The sequence below is a fragment of the Myxine glutinosa genome, chromosome 10, assembly GCF_964187855.1.
Source record: "Myxine glutinosa chromosome 10, kmMyxGlut1.1, whole genome shotgun sequence".
NCBI classification, from domain to species: Eukaryota; Metazoa; Chordata; class Myxini; order Myxiniformes; family Myxinidae; genus Myxine; species Myxine glutinosa.
In genome coordinates, this window is record NC_136270.1 from 49,967,449 (window position 1) to 49,992,131 (window position 24,683).

Genomic DNA, 24,683 nt, shown 5'->3' on the forward strand with positions numbered 1-24,683 from the left:
GTTCTGCTTCAACAGCATGAAAATGTCATTTTGTTGACCTATCGGCCTCCTCGGCAGATCTGAATTGTCCGCTACCTCTGGGGAACCCATAATTGACACACACATCGGAGCCTTATTGTGGAAGGATGCAGCACTAGATTCTTCTTCCTCTGACCACAGGATGGCCAACTGCATTAGCTCTGGAAAGGAAATCTCTGGATTATTGTAGCTTAATTTTAATTTCGCACCAAACTGCTGGGTCACAGAGACCTGCAGCGAACTGCTCCTTAAGTGCAAGTTCTGACTCCGGTAACCTACGGCCATCCTTTCGCACGGTCTTTTGCACGGTTTCTTGCAAATCATAGGCAGAATCACGAATAGTCTCGTGTGTCTTCTGCACGTGTTCGTAGAAATCTCGAAGATGACCACCAACAGACACCTTGTCTCCATAAGCGCAATGCAGTGCCTGGAAAACAGTCTCGATATTTGACCTCTCGCGTTCTGGCAGAAGTTTGACAGTTTGTCGAGCTTGCCCACTTAGGTAGTCAATGACTGCATCTGCTTGGTCTGCTTTGGGCATATGCCAGGTATGAAAAGCACTCTGAACAATGTCTAACCATTCTTCAACTGTCGTGCCACCTTTGTCAGTTCCAGTAAAGATTGGCACTTTCCGGTCCCTCGGAATGAATATGGTAGGACTTGTGCTGGCCCCAGCCTCCTGCTGACGGATCTGTTCCGCTTGACGTGCCACCATCAGACTAAGCTCTTCCAACCGAGCTTCCAATCCTTCAGTCTCCGCACCTTCCACAGGCTCGGCCATTTTCGTCGGCTCCCTGTTACTGCCCCTTTAATGACGTGTTCCAACCAAAATCGTGTTCATGACGCCAAATATAGCTATAGATATAAGTTGCACACCCACCCGAAGTCTTCTTCTAATCATTTAATGAATGTTTTGGTTTGAAGGGAACACAACATAAGAAAAAGGGGCAGAAACATGCGCTCACCTAGGGTCATTCGAGTCCAAACTCCGAATAATAACTGAACCCAAAGACAACAGTCTTTAGGGGTGAAGAGGCGAATCCACGCAACACAAGCGACCACACTCCACGTTAATGGCTGGGCCTGAGAATGCGCCAAAACCCTCCTCTCTCCACGGCAGTCAGGGCGGAAGCGTGCTTTTGATTTCCGGTGGCCAACAACTAAACTTAATTTTACATTTTATCACCCTCATGGCACAAATCCCCATAAATCCCACAACAATCCATCACTAGACATTAAACTACAGTAGCAAGGAAAATTTAATAAAATTAATATACAGCCAATGAGAACAACTCCGTATGGCCACACCTTACGCCTACAATTAGACTGATGACCTTTTGAAGAACCTTCTTCCCTTCAACATTAAAGGATTGATAAAGACCCCATGAGACGTATACGGTATACCTGCTTGTACCTTGACAACAATAATAATACCATCACACAGATTAAAGCGGGAAACACTCACCGTGCCTGTCACAAACTGAGTCCGGGTCAACTTTGAACAACCCTCGGACTTCGCCCCACCGAGCACAGTGGGAATGCCTTTTCAAATATTTCTACCTTTTTAATGCATTTTATTATTGTTTTTATCTCCCTCTCAATGTGCTCACCTGTTGTCATAAAGCAACATTGACGTAGACCAGAAAGGTGTGCAGTATCGCACCTGCCCAGGCTGCCCTTGGAGTGGTTGCCATAAAGGAGATCCATAGACCTTTACTATTTCGCCAGAGGGCACCAGAGAGCTGCAATCACTGACGACCAGTGGGTGACGTCCTGATTTCAGTAATTGGCATCACCATTATGTGGGAGCACCATGGCGGCGTGATGAGAAAAGGCCCTCTTTGGGTTGTGTGTGTGTGTGTGTGTGTGTGTGTGTGTGTGTGTGTGTGTGTGTGTGTGTGTGTGTGTGTGTGTGTGTGTGTGTGTGTGTGTGTGTGTGTGTGTGTGTGTGTGTGTGTGTGTGTGTGTGTGTGTGTGTGTGTGTATGTGCATATATATATATATATGTGTGTGGATGTATGTGTATATATGTGCATATATATATATATATGTATGTGTGTGGATGTATGTGTATATATGTGCATATATATATATATATATATATGTGTATGTATGTGTATATGTGTGTGTATATATATATATGTGTGTGTGTGGATGTATGTGTATATATGTGCATATATATATGTATGTGTGTGGATGTATGTGTATATATATATATATATATATATATATATGTGTGTGGATGTATGTGTATATATGTACATATATATATATATATGTATGTGCATATATATATATATATATATATATATATATATATATATATATAGATGTATGTGTGTGTATATGTGTATTATGTATGTGTGTAAAAAAAAAAAAAGTTTTGGCAAAATGAAAATTGTTTTTCAAAGAGGACAGACACCACGAGCACTTTCATAATGTCCACAATGGCAGGCAGGATAGCCGGCCTAAACGTGCACGAGGAGTACCTTTCATGACGATGACTATACAGACGTTAGATGACGAGCATGAGCTCACATGACGTCATGCGCACGTGTTCAAGGACGTGGGCTTCTTCAAGCGAAGAGGGGGAGGATTCCTAATCCACGACACCTGATCCCAGGTACTCACCCTCTGCTGCACGGTTACACTTTTAACCATTTATGGATATTTCCGGTACCTGATGTAAGTAACAGGAAAGAGTAAATGAGTTAAACTATGTTAAACCTGTCTCCACTAACCTTTGTTTCGCGTTTCGCCCCAGGTACCTGAATCGGCAGGTCGCCACACCTTAATTCATTAACTTTGTATTCTGATTAACAGCCTTTTCGAGGAAATAGCTTGTTGATGCTCGACTCGACATTACGGTGTATTGACTCACCATCACGTGACCAACAACAAAAGCTTACCTGCCCTCCGGCTTGGCTCCCCACACCCCAAACGAAGGTAATCGTTGAGCCTCAAATGATACCTTTCCCACCACCGTGTAATTGCATCGAGCTATCATCACGCGTCTTCAAGGAATACGCCCTGGATTATTCAAACGTCGCAAAGCAATTACTGAAAATTTAGATTAACTAGATCAGTGGTGGAAGTAGCGAGGTCGTTAACACAAAAATACCGTTCACATTGCGATACAAGCATGAAACTTGGCAGTGATGTTCTTATCTAGATAGTGTTTTAATCCAGTTGATGAGCCAACTAGACAATCCAACGGCGGCCATTTCTTTTTCAAGATTCCGCCTCGATACTTTTTCAGTAACCGTTTTTTCAAAATGTTAACCGTTCAAAATGTTTTAAAAAATCAAAACATCAACCGTTTGTAAAAATCGCCGCGAAAATTGCTAAGATGTGCCACAAACTTTTACATATTGAATTTGGGATGTACAAGTATCAATAGTATCTTGTCCCTGCGCTTCGTAAGAGCGTGACCAAGGGTTGGCGTCAGGAAGGGCATCCGGCCATAAAAACATTGCCTCAAACAGGGAACCATGATTGTCATGGGGCCCGCAAGGCTAACCCCTGCTCTAGCGGGGAAAATGGCCTTAAAACGATCATTCATTCATTTTCATTCAAGTATCAATAGAAAATCACAGAACTACATATTGTCTATTAGACGTAGTTAGAATTTTCAATTTACCTTAGGTTAGATGATGATTCAAAATATAAATACCTTAATCAGGGAAATGGCAAGTTTGAAAAACAAAATGGACGCCCTGTTGTATTTCGAATTGGCTGATCGACTGGATTTAAAGAGTATGTATGTGAGAGCATACCTGCCGAGTTTCATGCTTGTATCTCAATGTGAACGATTCCCCATAATAATGGGTGTTGGCGGCCTAGCTAAAGCTGGGGAGTGTAAAGGAGAGACAATGATGCAGGTCAGTGTGATCATGTGGACCCTCCACGAGGGGCCATTTGGGTTGTTCTTTCACCAGCAGGTGAATTAAATATATCAGTTTACCTGATTCGTTGTCTCTTTTACACCATCCCCCTCCCTTATGCACCCTCACATCGTTTTCCTCTATTTTCCTTATCAATGGCTTTGTGACGTTTAAATAATCCAGGCTCTTGGAGTTTACTACCCTTTCTCCCCATATACCAGATTCCAGTCGACGTTGAGCTTTACACCCTTGTTCCACCTCCAGTACCTAAGCACCTGAAGAATGTTAGAACAACCACTCCCACCGTTCTTCACTTCTTGTTCTCCTTTCTTTTCACCACCCACTTCCCATGTCGTCATCCCTTTCGGCAATTTCGGATGAGTGTTCAGTTTTGCTTTGACTTTGTTTCGTCATTGTGAGATATTTTTACAAGTTGATTGTGTTCATTTGCTTTATTGTGATATTTGAAGTTTTAAACATATACATCCGGATCCGGAAGCTTGGAGCTTTGCGAGCGCCATGCCGGAAATGGAAATGTTTACTGTGATTTTATTGCTCCTGCTTGTTACGTGCTCCTCCTCGACCCCTGGTCGCGGTGTACCTCTGAGCCCCGAGAGGAGTCACGGCAGAAAAATGTGTTATTCTGTATGTCAAAGATCAATGGTGAAGCCACACCAATTGTTACTCACAAACCAATATTGTATTAAGATCACACAAGAATAACAGTACAACAATAATATGAATCAAAAGTACAATCAATATCCTATGATGGTACCACCAGTTTTGTAATATATAACTCACTGCGCTCCAAGTGAGTGAACCAAGAACATTCCCAATGTCTTATTCCCGGGTTCAAGCCCAAAGTGGCTTCGCTCCAGCGATCGCCAGAACGAGGTCCAATCGAGACCAGAATCCCGTGCGGATGGCACGTGCAGTCACACAGCCGAAGCTGTACAAAGGCGCCCTCAAGGCGACTGGGAAATCCAAAGGCGCCCTACAGGCGACTAAGAGATCGCACCCTCGGGTATGGACGAATTAACCTTCGAAAAGCCACGTCACACACACGCCCCAGATCGACGTCTGAATGCGGTGAAAATGGTCAAAAAGAGACGAAACCGCGAGCGAAGCACAAGTCCTGCACGAGTCAAAATGGCCGACGACCTGCTCTTGAGACGTAACGGCCCGACGATAATTCTCCTCGGAATCCACCGCCAAAAACCTGACACGCAGGTTGATCAGTCATAACGATGACAACTCTGTCGCAGGGACCCCTTTCCCGGGAACCCGAAGGTTCGCTAGTGACTCTTGCTCACAAACGTTCGCTCCAGAACCCGGAGCAACTCGGCTTTCTTGTCCGACTCCTTCGCTCCGCCCTTTTTCTTTCCTCTTCCTCTTCGTCACCGTCCAGTTCCTGTTTCATTTAAAACATTATCTTTTAACTTTTGAAAATAAAAATATCGATTCCCTTTAAATGACAACAATAATAATACATGGATACAGAAATGTTTACAGTGGATGAAAACCACAACAACGGAAGTGACAAATCCGTAACACTCCCCCCCCCCCCCCCCCCCCCCTCAAGAAAGAAAGTTTGAACATAGGGAAAACTTTCTTTGTAGGCAAAACTCTCCCAACAAACAAAAGTAAACTTGCACCCAAATCATCAATTCCCGTGAGCAACGATAATCCATATTTCCCAAAAATAAAGCAACAAAACTTCAAACAACCTACAGAGATTTCCAAAGTTAGTTCACTCTGGACAAAGCATCAGCAACGACATTGTTCCTGCCCTTTACATGCTCAAATTCCAAGTTGAACTCCTGCAAAGCCAAACTCCATCTCATCAACCTCTGATTTTATTTTTCACTTTTTTGAATGAAGGTTAAGGGGTTGTGATCAAAAATCCAAAGTCAAGCAAATCTATCGCACTTTTTTAGGGAGGCCGAGCTGAGAGCCAGGTTTCATGGTGGTTGGATGGTGAGGCCTGGAAATATTCACTACATGGACGCCTTTAGGAACGTGGAGTTCACGGTTAATCCGTATAGGAATCTTGGCTCGGCTGCTCCGCAGCATTCAGTGCTTCAAACTCTTACTAACTTTAATAATAATCACGGTTGGGGCGCTTGTCGCTGTAGTCACGTGAATAGCTGTCTCCTTCTCGGCCACGACCCTGATAATCATCCCTTCGGGAGCTGCCGTAACTCTGGGAGCCTCCATAGTAATCTCAACTGTGGCCACCACGAAAACTACTACTTCCACCCCGGGAGCCATAGCCACCCCTGAAACTACCGCCACGTTTTCCTCCTCTGTAGCCCCCTCGACGCCCATGGCCTGCCTTCTCTACTATTAAGGTCTGACCATCCAAATCCTTGCCATTCAAATCCTTTTCTGCATCTTTGGCATCGTTTGTGTGTTCAAACGTGACAAAGCCAAACCCTCTTGACTTTTGCGTCTCCCTGTCTTTTATCAGCCGCACTTCCAAGAGTGGTCCATATTGGCCGAAGACAGAGTCCAGAACAACTTCCCTTGTTTTGAAGTTCAGTCCACCGACAAAGAGCTTGCCAACATTGCTGCCATCCCTGACTTGTGTGTGCTGACACTTAGTTTTTGGGTACCTGACAAGACGTGCCTGTGCAAAGCGTGACGTCAGTACCTTCCTCTTCTCTTCAGAGCGCTTCCTACCCATAGCACGATTCGCGGCACAGGATGGAAAGATACCCGGAATCTTCTGCTCTAACTGTGCAGTGTTATTTTTCATGCTAGGCTTTTCAACAAACATCAGGTTACCAGAAACTTGACCACCGGCCAAATCATTCCCGATAACAAAAGATATGCCCTCTACAGGTAGAGTGGCTTGTAACCCTACAGAGACCGGTCCTGACACCAAATCAGACTTCAAATGGATAACATGAAGTGGGGCTTTAACACAGCCACCAATCCCCTGTAAAAGAACACTCACACCAGTGGCCGTCTTCTCTGACAATGGCAAAATGCCTTCAAGCATCAAAGATTGATGTGTCCCTCAATACCCTAACAGGTCTCTGGTTAGTCAAGTCTCCATCCAGTGACACAAACCCCTCTGAAATAAAAGGTTTGTAACCCTCTGGAACAAGGTCGTTCCGTGATGCCATAACTTTGGCATGGGAACCTTCACAAGGCACTGTCCTCCAAGGACCATTTCTCGCATTTGCCAATGCATTCGGAGTTGTACTAGTCTGACTCCGCTCCTGATTTTTCCTTTTCAGGGCATAACATTGGGGACATCACATGTCCAGGTTTCTTGCCAAAAGTGCAAGCAGGCCCGGAGGAAAAACTCGTGGTCTGCCTCGGGCCCCCCGGAAGATAAGTCTGTCTTGGAACTGTGTCTTCCGATCCCTAAAAGTCGCGGTATCAGATTTGTCCCCATAGTCATCTCTAGGCCGCCTCAACGAATATTTGTTCTCCGCCCCTGATCTACCATAACTCCCCTGGCTAACTCTAGGCGGGAAGTTAGGTTTGTGGAACCCCATCCTATGTGTCAAGGCATACTTGTAGTCATCTGCCACGGTGGCTGTCTCGTACAACTCTGGTACCTTATTTTCCTCCAGATGTACTTTAATGTCCTCGTGGACACTCTATTGGAATTCCTCCACCAAGATCAATTGTCGCAACAGTTCGAAGTCTTTCCCAATCCTCTTCGAATCACACCACCGATCAAACATGGTTTCCTTCATTCTGGCAAACTCCACATGGGTCTCACTCTCCCTCTTCCTGGCATTCCGGAATTTTTGCCGGTAAGCTTCAGGGACCAATTCATAGGCTTTGAGAATGGCTTTCTTCACTTCCTCATAATCTGTACATTTGTCCATCGGTAAAGCCGAAAGTATATCTTGAGCTTTACCCACCAGAACACTTTGCACGAACATAGTCCAGGACCCCACAGGCCATTTTAGCATTTGAGCCACTTTCTCAAAGTGTAAAAAAAACTTGACTACCTCCTTTTCATTGAAGGGTGGAACCAGCCTCACATGTCGACCAACATCCCAGGTGTTCTGACTAGTTGTCGAACCAGCCGGCATGGATGCTACCTCTCCCCGTTCTCCCATTAATTCCAGCTCCTTGAGTTTAAGTTCCCTCTGATAATCCATGTCCCGTTCCTTTAACTCCCTTTCAGCTCTCCTTTCCTCTGCTCTTTCCCCTACTCTTCTTTCTTCTTCAGCTCTCCTTTCCTCAGCTCTCCTTTCCTCTGCTCTTCTCTCCTCTGCTTTCCTTTCCTCTGCTTTTATCCTTTCCTCTGCTTTCCTTTCCAATGCTTTTACCCTTTCCTCTGCTTTCCTTTCCTCTGCTTTTACCCTTTCCTGGCTCTGCAGTTGCATCTCCATTTTCCGGAGCTCCACATTTTCTTTTTCCTCGGGTAACCAATCCAAGGCTACCTCTGTCCATGTTCCTTGTCCCACCAGAGATTCTACCACCAATGTCTGCATCTCTGCTTTCTTCATATTAACTCGGACCTCCAAGTTAAAATGTCTGGCCAATATCAAGAGTTCCGATTTTTTTTAACGCTTGGAACTGTGCCTCATTAGGGGACGCCGCAAACTGTTCTGCGTCAAACACCATGGTGACTATCAGTTAACACCTGCTAACCTTCACACAAAAAAAATTCTACTTTTTTTTGAAAAATTTTGGAATGTTAAAAAAATTCCAAATTTGGGAATGTCAGGGAATTCTATCCCGGACGAAGACCCAATTTCGAGCCCCCGAGCCAATTGGACGAGCCCCCAATTTCTGTTACGTGCTCCTCCCCGACCCTCTGGTCACGGTGTACCTCAGAGCCCCGAGGAGAGTCATGGCAGAAAAACGTGTTATTCTGTATGTCAAAGATCAATGGTGAAGCCACACCAATTGTTACTGACAAACCAATATTGTATTAAGATCACACTAGAATAACAGTACAACAATAATATGAATCAAAAGTACAATCAATATCCTATGCTGGTACCACCAGTTTTGTAATATATAACTCACTGTGCTCCAAGTGAGTGAACCAAGAACATTCCCAATGTCTCTTATTCCCGGCTTCAAGCCCAAAGTTGATTCGCTCCAGCGATCGCCAGAACGAGGTCCAATCGAGACCAGAATCCCGTGCGGATGGCACGTGCAGTCACACAGCCGAAGCTGTACAAAGGCGCCCTCAAGGCGACTGGGAAATCCAAAGGCGCCCTGCAGGCGACTGAGAGATCGCACCCTCGGGTATGGACGAATTAACCTTCGAAAAGCCACGTCACACACACGCCCCAGATCGACGTCTGAATGCGGTGAAAATGGTCGAAAAGAGACGAAACCGCGAGCAAAGCACAAGTCCTGCACGAGTCAAAATGGCCGACGACCCGCTCTTGAGACGTAACGGCCCGGCGATAATTCTCCTCGGAATCCACCGCCAAAAACCTGACACGCAGGTTGATCGGTCACAGCGATGACAACTCTGTCGCAGGGACCCCTTTCCCGGGAACCCGAAAGTTCGCTAGTGACTCTTGCTCGCCAACTTTCGCTTCAGAAATCAGAACCCGGAGCAACTCGGCTTTCTTGTCCGACTCCTTCGCTCCGCCCTTTTTCTTTCCTCTTCCTCTTCGTCACCCTCTGGTTCCTGTTTCATTCAAAATACATGGAATCAGAAATGTTTACAGTGGATCAAAACCGCAACAACGGAAGTGACGAATCCATAACACTGCTGAATGACTTTGGTTTTCGCTTACAATAAACCTTTGGTGATGAACTTCAAGGAGTGATACTGGATCCTGGGGACATTACATTCATGGACGACAACAGCTGTCCATTCGAAAATCGGTTCCTTGAAGGAATTACTCATGATGTTCGCTGGCGAAGCGAAACGGGGTTAAGCAATCGGGTGCGTAAGTGTGTGTGCCGTACGTGTCTGCATTTTAAAAATTCATTTTCCATTTGGTCCAATTGACACAATTTTACCATAGAAGTGCCTCCACCTGTAGGAAAAAATTTTCCCACAATTATGACGTCATAAGTCACGTGGTACGCACGCCATCTTGGAAAAAAGTTACACCTCTATATCTCCCAAACCGCTGAATGGAAAAAATGGAAACATGGCTCATTGTCAAGTAGTCCCCATGCGGAATAACATATGTTGATGATGATGTCATCGGTGCCTTAATTACGACGTCATAATTCGACAAGTACAACGCTTGATCTGATAAGTATGAAAAAAAATTCCTCTGCAACTGTTAGTCCGATTCGCACGAAATTTTCAGAATATGTGCGGCTCCTTCTGTGGAATTTTCAAAATGTAATGATGACGTCATAGGTCACATGGTAAAGGCGCCATCTTGGAAAAATCGAAAAAAGGTTGCACCTCTATCTCCAAAACCGCTCCATGGAAACAATTGAACTGTGACTCATTGTCAAGTACTCTACTTGGGGAATAAGATATGTTAATGATGATGTCATCAGCACCTTAATTATGACGTCATAATTAAGTACAACGCTTTATTCGATTGGTATGAATTTTTTTTCTCTACAATTCTTAGTCTGACACGAAATTTTCACCATAGGAGGGCCTCCTCCTGTCGAATATTTTAATGATTGTTATGACGTCATATGTCACGTGGTACAGGCGCCATCTTGGAAAAACTTAGCACTTATATAATCTCAAACCACTCCATGGAAAAAAAATTGAGACCTGGCTCCTTGTCTACTCCCCATGGGGAATAAGATATGTTAATGATGTCATCGGTGCCTTCGTTATGACGTCATCTATCTATAATTCCAGTAATCTCTGTACGTTTGTACGTTTGTTTGTTTGTCTGTGACCGCTGTTTCTCGACAACCACGGGTCCGATATACTTTAAACTTGCCAGGTATATTGCTGGGGACCCGAGGATGTGCCTTTTCAAGGTTTTAAATTAATCGGAGAAGTACTTACCGAGCTATGTCCAAAAAACGATTCAACCAATCAGAGAGCAGCGAGCTATCACGTGTGCCGAACGTGGCGATCAGACTCTGCCTCGGACGGCACATTTGACAGCGTATTCATTTATTTCACGTTGGAAAACTATGTTGCCGTTAAACTATGTTTTAAAACGAATTCAAACTGCGATTAAATTAAAACGATTCATCGTAACTGCGATTTGCGAACTTCCGGACAGTGAAGACTTCACTTCCGGCAGCCAATCACAGAACGCTTTGTTGCGTAGGCGTGGCCGATGTGAGACGAGCGGAGCTGAGCGCGTTACGAGCTGACCGCCATTACGGTACGTAATTCGATTTCTTATGCGCATTATTTCTCCCAATTCAGTCAGAGCGAAGGGCGGAAGCGAAGAGCGTTGTTTTTTTTGTTTACGGGCGTACGGGCGGGGTAGAGCGTACGGGTAGCGTTTTTTTTTTTTTTTGGCAAGGAACGGGCACCCACGTACGGGCAATGCCCTAGTAATTAAACAAATACAACACTTATCCATCCAATCATTTTTTTCAAATTGCAGCAACTGTTGGTCTGATGGACACGAAATTTTCACCGTAGGAGCACCTCCTCCTTTAGAATATTTTAATGATAATCATGACGTCATCAGTCGTGTGTTACAGGCGCCATCTTGGAAAAAGCGAAAAACGTTGCACCTCTATATCTATGGAAAATGGAATTGGCTCTATGGAAAAAAATTGAAACGTGGCTCATTGTAAATTATAACTCCATATGGGGAATAGGTGTTAACGATGACATCATTGGTACCATAATTATGACGTAATTCGGCAGGGACAACGCTTAGTCTGATCAGTTTGAAATGTATTGAGCGTGATCTATGCAACAATTATATTAGAGAATGTAAATTTATGATGTCATCGCGCACGTGGTCTGGCAGCCATATTGGATAAATAAAAAAAAGAAACGTTCGAAAACAGAAGAGTTGGCTCGCAACAAGTTGACTGCGCAGGGTAAGTATTCTATGAATACCATCTAGTTAGTGTTAATGTTGGTGTTGTTAGACTTGTTAGTGTTAGTGTTAGTGTTGTTGGTGTTGTTATTGTTCTTGTTAGTGTGACTATTGTTATTGTTATTGTTGGTGTTATTGTTAGTGTTGTTGTTGGTGTTTGTGTTTGTGTTATTGTTATTGTTATTGTTGGTGTTGTTACTGTTACTGTTGGTGTTCGTGGTGTTGGTGTTGGTGTTGATGTTGTTCGTGTTAGTGTCGTTATTGTTCGTGTTAGTGTTAGTGTTGTTATTGTTAGTATTGGTGTTATTGTTGGTGTTAGTGTTATTGTTAGTGTTGGTGTTATTGTTGGTGTTTGTGTTGGTGTTGTTAGTGTTAGTGTTGTTATTGTTAATGTTGGTATTGTTAGTCTTAGTGTTGTTATTGTTAGTTTTGGTGTTGTTATTGTTAGTGTTAGTGTTGGTATTGATATTGTTCGTGTTGTTATTGGTAGTGTTGGTGTTGGTGTTATTATTGTTTGTGGTGTTATTGTTAGTGTTGGTGTTAATGTTATTGTTAGTGTTGGTATTGTTATTGTTCGTGTTGTTATTGTTGTTGTTGGTGTTGTTATTGTTAGTGTTTGTAGTGTTGGTGTTGTTAGTGTTAGTGTTGTTATTGTTATTGTTAGTGTTGGTGTTATTGTTATTGTTCGTGTTGTTATTGTTAGTGTTGTTATTGTTATTGGTTTTGTTGTTGTTGGTGTTGGTGTTGGTGTTGTTAGTGTTGGTGTTGTTAGTGTTATTGTTAGTGTTAGTGTTAGTGTTATTGTTAGTGTTAGTGTTAGTGTTAGTGTTATTGTTAGTGTTATTGTGAGTGTTATTGTTAGTGTTATTGTTAGTGTTGGCGTTGTCATTGGTGTAGTTGTTAGTGTTGTTGGTGTTGTTGTTAGTGTTGGTGTTGTTGTTTCTGTTGTTGTTAGAGTTGGTGTTGGTATATTATTGGTGTTGTTGTTATATATTTGGTGTTGGTATATTATTGGTGTTGTTGTTAGTTTTACTGTTGTTGTTAGGGTTGATGTTGTTCGTGTTGGTGTTGGCGTTGTTGTTAGGGTTAAGGTTGGTGTTTTTGGTATTGTTGGTGTTCGTGTTTGTGCTGGTGGTGTTGGTATTGTTTGTTGTTTCGGATTCAGCCTGCGGCTGCTACTTGCATCATTATTGGGAGTACAGATGTGCCGCTGATGCAGTCCCCCCTGTTATCAGTAAGCTGGTAATCATTTTGTCAATTCGGAAGGATAACAGGCTGAGTCAACCCACCCGGTGTTATTTAACAACATGTCAGGGACTCCAGCTCAAGACCCTAACAGCTCAAGACCCTAACAGCTCAAGACCCTAACACCTTAAGCTTGCCATCTTAACTATTAAGCCAACATCAGGATTTTGATGTTGATGTACACCGGTCATGCAGTCACGAGGGACTCGGTAAGTAGTAAAAACCCTCCATAAATAAAATACCCAAAATAAATACACAATATATTAACGGGACTGGTAAATCAGAAATGTATCTTTACGAGAAGGAGGAAAAAAAATGGAGATGAAGCTCATCAGCGGATTACCAGATTGGGGGACCACAATACAAGCAAAGGTGTAGTGTTCAATTTGTCACGTGGGTTGTATGTAATACCTGGACTTGCCAAATGCTGTTGTTGCCTTATAATGGTCTCCTCATCAGGACCAATCGGGTCATGTAATGTTGGGAATAAATACAAGTTAAAAGAGGAAGGGAAAGCAGAACGACGTGGGACAAACAGGGTATAGAATGAGAGGTTGGGGGTTCGGGTTGGAGGTTATGCTTTTTGCATATGTAGGTTATATGGTCCCTTCGGGCTTAGCCAAGAGATTATAGGTATTTCTGAGTAGAGGAGAAGTAGAATTTTTTTATAAACAAATAAGCATAAGCATATAAGCATATATAGCACATGTAAGGTATCTCGACTGACTACGATCGATTGTACCACACGTTTATTCACTCTGCCGATGCAGGCCCGATTAACTGCAGCGCCATCCGAGCTGGGGCGTAGGGATACAATGCGGTCACGGTGTAGGGATACAACGGTGAATATTTGCAGCTTCATGCATGACATCCTCTCCTTTAAGTCCAAAATTACCAAGAGCAATACGTGCTACATTTCCAGAATTGACATTTCAAAAGCAACATTTCCAAAATATGTGTGCAAACGATTATGAAAATAATGAAAATACGTGAAAATAGAACATGTGTCAACCTGAAAATAGAACATGTGTCAACCTGAAAATAGAACATGTGTCAACGTGAAAATAGAACATGTGTCAACGTGAAAATAGAACATGTGTCAACGTGAAAAAAAACATGTTCAAAGATTCAACCGGTCGGGTGCTTTTCTCTCACGCATTGAGCGTCGCGGTGTACCAGTGGATACAGAGTCCGAGGTGATCCCTTTGGGTGGCGGTGTACCAGTAGATACAGAGTCCGAGGTAATCCCTTTGGGTGGCGGTGTACCAGTGGATACAGAGTCCGAGGTGATCCCTTTGGGTGGCGGTGTACCAGTGGATACAGAGTCCGAGGTGATCCCTTTGGGTCGCGGTGTACCAGTGGATACAGAGTCCGAGGTGATCCCTTTGAGTGGCGGTGTACCAGTGGATACAGAGTCCGAGGTGATCCCTTTGGGTCGCGGTGTACCAGTGGATACAGAGTCCGAGGTGATCCCTTTGGGTCGCGGTGTACCAGTGGATACAGAGTCCGAGGTGATCCCTTTGGGTCGCGGTGTACCAGTGGATACAGAGTCCGAGGTGATCCCTTTGGGTCGCGGTGTACCAGTGAAGGAGCTGCGCTCCAACGCGAGTCGAAAGAATTGCCGCGACCAAAGACGGAATTCGTCCGAGTTGCTTTAATGAAACAAAACAGCTCAGGTATTCTGACAAGCCGGTTTTTCGGGCAGCAATATATATACACATTTATGCCGGGGCGTTTGCCCGGGAAAACCGAGACCGGGCATGCCCGGGTGTCAAGGGCGAGTCCTGGAAAGGCGAGTCTGGACATGCCCGGGCGTCCTGAACGCGGCCTGGCAAGTCGAGGCTGGGCGTGCCCGAGCGCTCTGGGCGAGCCCTGGAAAGGCGAGAGCGGGCATGCCCGGACGCTCTGGGCGAGCCCTGGAAAGGCGAGTCTGGACATGCCCGGGCATCCTGGACGCGGCCTGGCAAGTCGAGGCTGGGCGTGCCCGGGCGCTCTGGGCGAGCCCTGGAAAGGCGAGAGCGGGCATGCCCGGGAAAGACGAGACCGGGCGTGCCCGGGAGGTTCGGGCGTGCCCGGGAACAGCGAGTCCGGGCATGCCCAGGAGAGGCGCATCTGGGCCCGTCCGGACGAGCCCGGCATGGCGAACGCGCCCTGGCCGCGTCCTGGCAGGTGCAAGGCGATTGTGTACATTCAGCGGGAACCACTACACCAGTGGATACAGAGTCCGAGGTGATCCCTCTGGGTGGCGGTGTACCAGTGGATACAGAGTCCGAGGTGATCCCTTTGGGTCGCGGTGTACCAGTGGATACAGAGTCCGAGGTGATCCCTTTGGGTCGCGGTGTACCAGTGGATACAGAGTCCGAGGTGATCCCTTTGGGTCGCGGTGTACCAGTGGATACAGAGTCCGAGATGATCCCTTTGGGTCGCGGTGTACCAGTGGATACAGAGTCCGAGGTGATCCCTTTGAGTGGCGGTGTACCAGTGGATACAGAGTCCGAGGTGATCCCTTTGGGTGGCGGTGTACCAGTGGATACAGAGTCCGAGGTGATTCCTTTGGGTGGCGGTGGACCAGTGGATACAGAGTCCGAAGTGATCCCTTTGAGTGGCGGAGTACCAGTGGATACAGAGTCCGAAGTGATCCCTTTGAGTGGCGGAGTACCAGTGGATACAGAGTCCGAGGTGATCCCTTTGGGTGGTGGTGTACCAGTGGATACAGAGTCCGAGGTGATCCCTTTGGGTGGCGGTGTACCAGTGGATACAGAGTCCGAGGTGATCCCTTTGGGTGGCGGTGTACCAGTGGATACAGAGTCCGAGGTGATCCCTTTTGGTGGCGGTGTACCAGTGGATACAGAGTCCGAGGTGATCCCTTTGAGTGGCGGTGTACCAGTGGATACAGAGTCCGAGGTGATCCCTTTGGGTGGCGGTGTACCAGTGGATACAGAGTCCGAGGTGATCCCTTTGGGTGGCGGTGTACCAGTGGATACAGAGTCCGAGGTGATCCCTTTGGGTGGCGGTGTACCAGTGGATACAGAGTCCGAGGTGATCCCTTTTGGTGGCGGTGTACCAGTGGATACAGAGTCCGACGTGATCCCTTTGAGTGGCGGTGTACCAGTGGATACAGAGTCCGAGGTGATCCCTTTGGTCTCCACGAAGGGTGTAGCGTTCGTAGAGGTTTTCGGGGCATCCGAGCCGGCTGGAGCGGCCACGACGATCTCCGGCAGTGGCGGGTCGAACTGTTGTTCTGACTGTGACGATGCTACAGGCTCTATCGACTCACAGTGACGGTAGGTCATGTGGTCCTGATGTCGATGAATTTCGCGGCCGTCCTGCAGGCGAATCACACAGGACAGTGGACCTGGCTTATCGATGATGTCCCCCGGTCGCCACGTCGCACCTGCACCAAAATTTCGGGCAAACACTGGATCTCCAATGTTGATACAGCGACTGTTGGACGTCTTATCGTGCACCAACTTATGAGTATGAGCCAGTTCCAACACTGGACCCCACGGCTCCTGAGGAGCTATTGCAGTTCACGAGCTGTAATTGTCATGGAGATTGCAGCAACCGGCGATGCAGCTGCAAGAAGAATGGGGTCACGTGCATCTCGGCCTGTGGAGTCTGTAATGGCATTACATGCAGAAACTGCAGTCATGATGTTGTTGAGTCTGAAGAAGACATAGACAATGACTGTTGAAACTTCTGACATTGTGAATGAGAAATAACTCTTGAGTATTATATATGTATGTGAAATAAAAGCTACTTTGTGTGTAAATGTAAAAGTGAAAATATAAATGTTAACAATCAACTCAGAATCATGAAAAACCCTTATTTGACCCCTCATAAGTTACTTAAGGGCCGATTAAAAAAAATAAAAATTCTCGAAAATAATTTTTCGGTACCCGAATTCAACAGCTTTTTTTCTGGGTTTCCCACGGGAGTTGAACTTCAACATTTTAACACATGTTATTACACACCTTTACAAACATATTGGTGAAGAAATTTTTTGGTAACAATTTAGTTAACAGATTTGTGAAATATCTCATAAAATGCCCTTACTAGTAACCATTGCAGTTGCATATTTTACTAAAAGGAAATATAATAACCTGTGGAAAGTTTTGAGGTCCCAGCAGGTGTCGTAAGGTAGCTATGGGGTTTCAGAAATTCCTCAATGCAATTATGATTTTGAAATGGATCGACACGGGCCTTGCTCCCGAATCCGGAAGTGAACAGGTGATGACGGTTCACTGGTTTGATAATATGTGAATACAATTGTGATTTAACATTATATTTTGATATATTAATGCTATAATATTAATTTGCGATTGGAATGATGAATGATGCTGTTTGGAATGAAAATATAGAGGTATTGAGTTCAAAGCAGAATGAGGAAATGACGTAAGGGTTTACATCCGTGACATTCGCGGTTTCCCCATTTGCAGTTTCGCCATTAACTGGATATAGCAACATTCAGACTGGGTACGGTTTTTTGTCTAAGTCCTTCACGAACCTGCTGTCAATACCTGACGTTCGACTGAAGGTGGCACAGAAATGTGGAATTTACTGAAAAAAATTAGTTCTCACATTATTTGCTAACAGGTATCCCCACCCAGGTCATATAGTATCCACTTCAACTAAAGTATCAACCAAACCCGGCTACGCCACTGTTAGACTATCGGACTTGTTTTGTACTCTTACCTAATGTCACAGTTATTCGTGGTCTGGTCATTCGTGTTTCCAAAATGAAACACAACTATCAGGATTTCTGAAAAGGCTGTAAATGACTCACAGTTTAAGGGAAACGGGCGCATGTTGACTGTACCAACAAAGAATTACTTTTGGCCTTTCTAGTTCCTCTTCCACACTCACCTATCTGTTCTTATCTCCATTTTTTCTCTCAAGAAATTCGCTTCCATTTCCACTCTGTTCAGTATTGTTTCTTATTTACATTCTTCCAAACAAAGCATCCATCAGCTTCCGTGACGTCACACATATTTGTGCATCAATTTTCAACATGAAATCCTTGAGAATTGGAATGATAAATAGTTAACCCCTGACCTGTTGAGTGGGATTAAAAGTTACTTTCCTGTCTTGTCTGGAATTAACTTAGTTGTATCGGTTGACATTCCTTGACTGCTTAAGTTATAGTATGAACCATTCAGGAAATTTGGAATTTTATCTCGACGACTTTTGTGAAAGATACTGTGGGATTTTTTTTTTTTTTTGGGGAATATCCTGATAATACAAGGATGGCAAAAACCTCCAGACCAATTAAATGTGCAAACTAGAACAGCACTCGGTAGAGAGCATACCTCCGCCAGGCTGAAAAGCTTACGCTTTGTAACCACTGATAGATTGGATCTGGATTCGGACCTGAACCAAAATGTAATCGGCTTGTTCTTATCGCCTAACCAACTCATCCACCAAGTTTTGTCATAACTCGTCCACAACTTTTTGAAATATTATCATATACATATATATATATATATATATATATATATATATATATATATATATATATATATATATATATATACGGTATATAGATAGTGTTTTTGCCACCATCTCTTAATGGTTGTTAAAAACCACTGAAAAAATTCTCATATCTAATTTTGGTTTTTAAAATCCGGTTAAAAAAAAACGTTCTCATAATCCTCTCGATGACCCTTGTGTGGGCATTCCCCTCCATGACCCTTGTGTGGGCATTCCCCTCCATGACCCTTGTGTGGGCATTCCCCTCCATGACCCTTGTGTGGGCATTCCCCTCCATGACCCTTGTGTGGGCATTCCCCTCCATGACCCTTGTGTGGGCAATCCCCTCCATGACCCTTGTGTGAGCAATCTGGCAATCCCCTCCATGACCCTTGTGTGGGCATTCCCCTCCATGACCCTTATGTGAGCAATCCCCTCCATGACCCTTGTGTGGGCATTCCCCTCCATGACCCTTGTGTGGGCATTCCCCTCCATGACCCTTGTGTGGGCATTCCCCTCCATGACCCTTGTGTGGGCATTCCCCTCCATGACCCTTGTGTGGGCATTCCCCTCCATGACCCTTGTGTGGGCAATCCCCTCCATGACCCTTGTGTAAGCAATCTGGCAATCCCCTCCATGACCCTTGTGTGGGCATTCCCCTCCATGACCCTTGTGTGGGCATTCCCCTCCATGACCCTTGTGTGGGCATTCCCCTCCATGACCCTTGTGTGGGCATTCCCCTCCATGACCCTTGTGTGGGCATTCCCCTCCATGACCCTTTTGTGGGCATTCCCCTCCATGACCCTTGTGTGGGCAATCCCCTCCATGACCCTTGTGTGGGCATTCCCCTCCATGACCCTTGTGTGGGCAATCCCCTCCATGACCCTTGTGTGGGCAATCGGGCAATCCCCTCCATGATCCTTGTGTGGGCAATCCCCTCCATGACCCTTGTGTGATCAATTGGGCAATCCCCTCCATGATCCTTGTTTGGGCAATCCCCTCCATGACCCTTGTGTGATCAATTGGGCAATCCCCTCCATGATCCTTGTTTGGGCAATCCCCTTCATGACCTCTTGTGTGGGCATTCCCCTCCATGAGCCTTGTGTGGGCAATCCCCTCCATGACCCTTGTGTGGGCAATCCCCTCCATGAGCCTTGTGTGGGCAATCCCCTCCATGATCCTTGTTTGGGCAATCCCCTTCCATGAGCCTTGTGTGGGCAATCCCCTCCATGAGCCTTGTGTGGGCAATCCCCTCCATGAGCCTTGTGTGGGCAATCCCCTCCATGAGACTTGTGTGGGCAATCCCCTCCATGAGCCTTGTGTGGGCAATCCCCTCCATGAGCCTTGTGTTGGCATCCCCCTCCATGACCCTTGTGTGGGCAATCCCTTCCATGACCCTTGTGTGGGCAATCCCCTCCATGACCCTTGTGTGGGCAATCCCCTCCATGACCCTTGTATGGGCAATCCCTTCCATGAGCCTTGTGTGGGCAATCCCCTTCATGACCTCTTATTTGGGCATTCCCCTTCCATGAGCCTTGTGTGAGCAATCCCTTCCATGACCCTGGTGTGACTTGGCCGTGCTATTACATGGGAAATGTGATGGATGTTTCGGGGCCATCTATTTATCTCAAGGTCAGGTGTAGAACACTCATGCGACTGGTGCGCTCCTGATAAATTGTGACTGTTGCTGGCAAAGAACCAACCCGGGACAGGTCGCCACCCAATCGCAGGGTGCTTCTCGGCTCGGGGAGGAATTTGGAATTGAGTTCGGGTTCCTGCAAACAATGAACTACTCTTGTGAATAACACCGTGGGATCTTTAACATCCACCAGCAAATGCTAGAAGATGGGACACCCAGATTAACCTTCACTATGAGGAACAGTGCATTCATTGATGCGAAGCAGCAATCGACAGTTTATGGTCGGGTCAGGAATTGAACCTTGACAAGACAGCTCAAAGGTGAGTACACAACCTTTGAGCCTTCCTAACAGGCCTCAATACACACCGTACTGTATTACGTTTGAATTTGCAAAGCGAGATGGGTAAACAAGATGGAGGACATTAAATATGAATTTCTGAAGCAAAACAAAAAGGGACATTTCCCAAGTTTGTAAAGACTGGTTGAATAGCAGATCATTGTTCGATGATCAGAATGAGAGTTCATGAGATGCTCACATCTCTAACTAGAACGCCACTCAGTAGAGCGCATACTCCCGCCGTGGGTCAAGTTGGAATAGTACGATTTCACAAAAGTTTGAGGGACTAGTTCAGTGACGAAACAAGACAAGACAACACAAGACAGACACTGCACAGATATATATTTAGAATATATAGAAGATAATATTTTTTAAAAACAAGGCAATTTCACTTACATTTTCGGATTGAGCGTTCAATTCTATATACAGACTTGGCATTTAATATGGAATATTTTTTTTGTGGGAGTGAACTTACTTTTCAAGATGACTTAGAATCAAAAGTTCATTGGAATTATGTTGAAATTATTCTAGATTTTGTTAATGTGACCTTCAAAAGAAGCAAAAACCACATTTGACATTTCGAAACAAATAAATTGATCCTTGAAAGTGATGTAAACTGATATCGAACTCAATGCACGGACAGTACTGTGTTAAACTTCTATACGTTTTCCAGAAGTATCTCTTTATTTTGCACATTAGCCAAAAAATTTTTTAACAAAAACAAAAGTTAAATTACGACTGGGATTACGGACAGTAAAATTACAGTTCAGTACTTCGTGTAACCCCCACGAGCATTCAGGAGAGCACGTACACGTTGAGGCATGCTGTTCACGAGATTTGCCAAGGTTTGGACAGGAATCGCTTGCCATGCAGTGACAATAGCCTGCTGCAATTCACGCACAGAGGTCAGCTGCTGGTCCAAGTGGTCGATTTGACGCGTTAATTCTGCCCACAAGTTCTCGATCGGATTCATATCCGGGGACATGGCAGGCCACTCCATATGCTCTACACCACGGTCAGCAAGAAAGTGTTGGATCATGCGAGCACAATGAGGCCGTGCATTGTCATCTTGGAAGACAAAGTTTCCTCGAAAGGCTGCACGAGCAAATGGAAGCAATGTTTTTTTCCAGAATGGCCCTGTACTTGAACTGGTTCAGGTTTCCATTCAGAACAACCAGGTCAGTTTTGCCCCCTGCATGAAAAGCAGCCCAAACGGTCACCCCACCACCTCCAGCTTGGACTCTTGGCACTATACAATCTTTGTTGTAGGCTTCATGCACTTGTCTGCGCACTCGGACGTGGCGATCTTGACGATAGACCAAAAATCTAGACTTGTCACTGAAGATCACATGATTCCAGTGTCCTGGCTGCCATTGACGGTGCTCTCTGGCCCACTGCAATCGGCGCTGGCGGTGTTGTCTGGTCAGGCGTGGCTTTCTCAGGGGACGCCTGGCATGATAGCCTGCTTGAACCAGTCGTTGGTTGACTAGCCTTCTGGATACAGGCACATTTGTCAGTTGCTGCCACTCAGCCCAAAGCCGATTAGCTGACTTGGTATGGCCATTGCGGACTAACCGGTGCAGCTGGTGATCATCCCTCCTTGTGGTTCTGCGGGGACGTCCTGGCCTCGGTATTGGAGTAGGGACACCCCTCTGAGCATTTTGTTTCAGGATCTTTGACACCTGACCTTGAGTGATGCCATACTGCCGAGCAATAGCACGCTGTTTCATGCCGTAATTTTGTAAAGCCACCACTACATGACAAACAGCATTGTCGAGTTGACAGAGCATCTCCAGAGGAAGCGGCAATAACTTTTGGAGACGTGCAGCAGTTGTTTTCCACTAATACAGAACGCAACAACCCTTATATACCCGATTGTGAAGCCAATCGTCAAATGTACCTGTCCTTACATTTTGTCACGCCACCTGTGATATAATCCTGTTGTTGACTTCTTGCTGCGACAGACAATCAGTGACATGGTTCTTTAAAAAAATAAATCACCGAAGTGTAAAAGAAACTCACCAGATTGATATACTGAGTTAAGAAAGTAAACCCAAGTCAAGAAAAAAAAAAATCCATATTAAATGCCATGTCTGTATAAGTGAGTGTATTTTGAGGCATGTGTGACTTCAAATAAAATTTTAAGCCAGGAAAACGTTTGTTTCATTCCTTCGGGATACAACATGTAAAACTGGCCCAAACGTCAAAACAAAACTCGCACAAGCTAATGCAACCACTCATTCTTCTGGGAAGAGTCCCGTGCACATGCTTGTCACACTTATAACTCACCTAAGTCTTTATAAGTTCATCAAATACTGACACCGCGATTGACATTCGCTGAGGTAAATGTTGATATCTCTTCTGAGGTAAAAAAAAAAAAAAAAAAATTTTTATTTTAAAGCATTATATGTATCAAACGATACATTTTATGAACGAGGTAACCGAATACACACTTTGGTGGTTTTAAAATGACAGAATATGTCTTTATTACAAACAAAAAAAAAGAACATTGAAGACAACGCTGCTAACAAAATACACCACTCTAACGCATAACCACGAGTTTAAAGTACCTTTACAACAAATATGAAAACTATTTTCATATCACAATGTTAAATATAAAATATATAGAAGATAATGTTTAAAAAAATGAGCCCTATCTTCCAATGGTAAACAATCCTTGAAAAAATTCCTGGATCCGGAATAATATCCTGAGCTTCACCAAAAACTAATCAATTCTTCCTTATCCCAAGGGCAATCATCCCACCAACTTTCATCCGAATCCGTTCAGAACTTTTCCAGATATCTGTGTCACGAACACACGAACACACACACACACACACACACACGATCGAATGCATTACTCCCGCCATGTCGGACGATTGCAACTGTGTGTACAAAGGACAAATATTTGCACTTTTTTCTCTCTACAAGATGGAGGCTCATCGAAGAACAAGGTGATGGAGTGCAGCACCTGGGCACAATAAGCAATGGGATGGATAAACAGCAGAGAGAGAGAGAGAGAGAGAGAGAGAGAGAGAGACGTCCTTTTATTCCAAAAATTATAAAGTGCATGGATGTACAGTGTATAAAATCAACAAAGCCAAAAACAAGAGAAAACGTTGAAGCGAGGAAACAATACAGATATATGCGTTGATCAGATCAACTTTTACCGAAAACAAATGCAAATCTTCTGCAGCAATACTATGAATTCGCTCTCTCACGAGCCTCGATCTTGTATACAAAAAAAAAAAAAAAAAAAAAAAATTGTAGAAATTATGAACAATCAAGAGAAAAATAATACCAACTCGTTTTGGCGGACTTCACAGACACTTTTCAAACACCATTTTTCCACAAATCCATCAATTTCGCCCATGCTCTTGGAAAACTCAAACTCATGTTTTAGCCTTGCAGCACACAGTGCATTGAAAAACGTCATGACCTTGCATTGATGAATGGGCTTACCAATTCCGCTTCTCCTTTCTGGACAGGTAAGTAGCAAGCTTTGCTGTAGCTACAAAAAAGCACAACAGTTCATATTCCTTGTTGTGTTGCCGTCTCATTTTGAGCCCAAAAATAAAGGATCGAAAAGTAAATCTGAAATTCATTTTGAACGACACAAAGTCTAACCATTCAAATAAAGGAAAAAGTCTTTCACAACCAATAAAAAAATGAAAAACATCCTCATTTACAGAACAAAAGGGGCAACATGCAGATATTGGGGCAAAATTCCATACATATGTATTACATGGGATGATCCAGTGGGCAAGGCGCCACTGAAGATCACCTGTTCTTTTGTTGATCAGCTTACTATACATTGATTCCCATACAGGTTCATTGGGGGGCCCGGCAGGGAGTAGCCTCTTCCATCGTGCTACTCCATTTAGCGGAGGAATACCAAGAACTTGAGATAACCACCACCTATACAGGCTCTTGCTGCTCTCAGCATGCAATACACTTGTCCCTGTGCTAACAGGTGGAAGTTCCTTGGGAAAGCAGTCAAAAGTCAGTTTCGGAAACGGGGACTCGTTGGGGTGTCCAAAAGTATTCCAAGTCCAAAGTTTCTGTAGCTGATGACGTTTTTGAACAACTTTCCTCAAAATCGTTCCAATTGTCCTCTTGGACCGAATCGCCGTCAAGGTTGAAATTTCCTCCACATT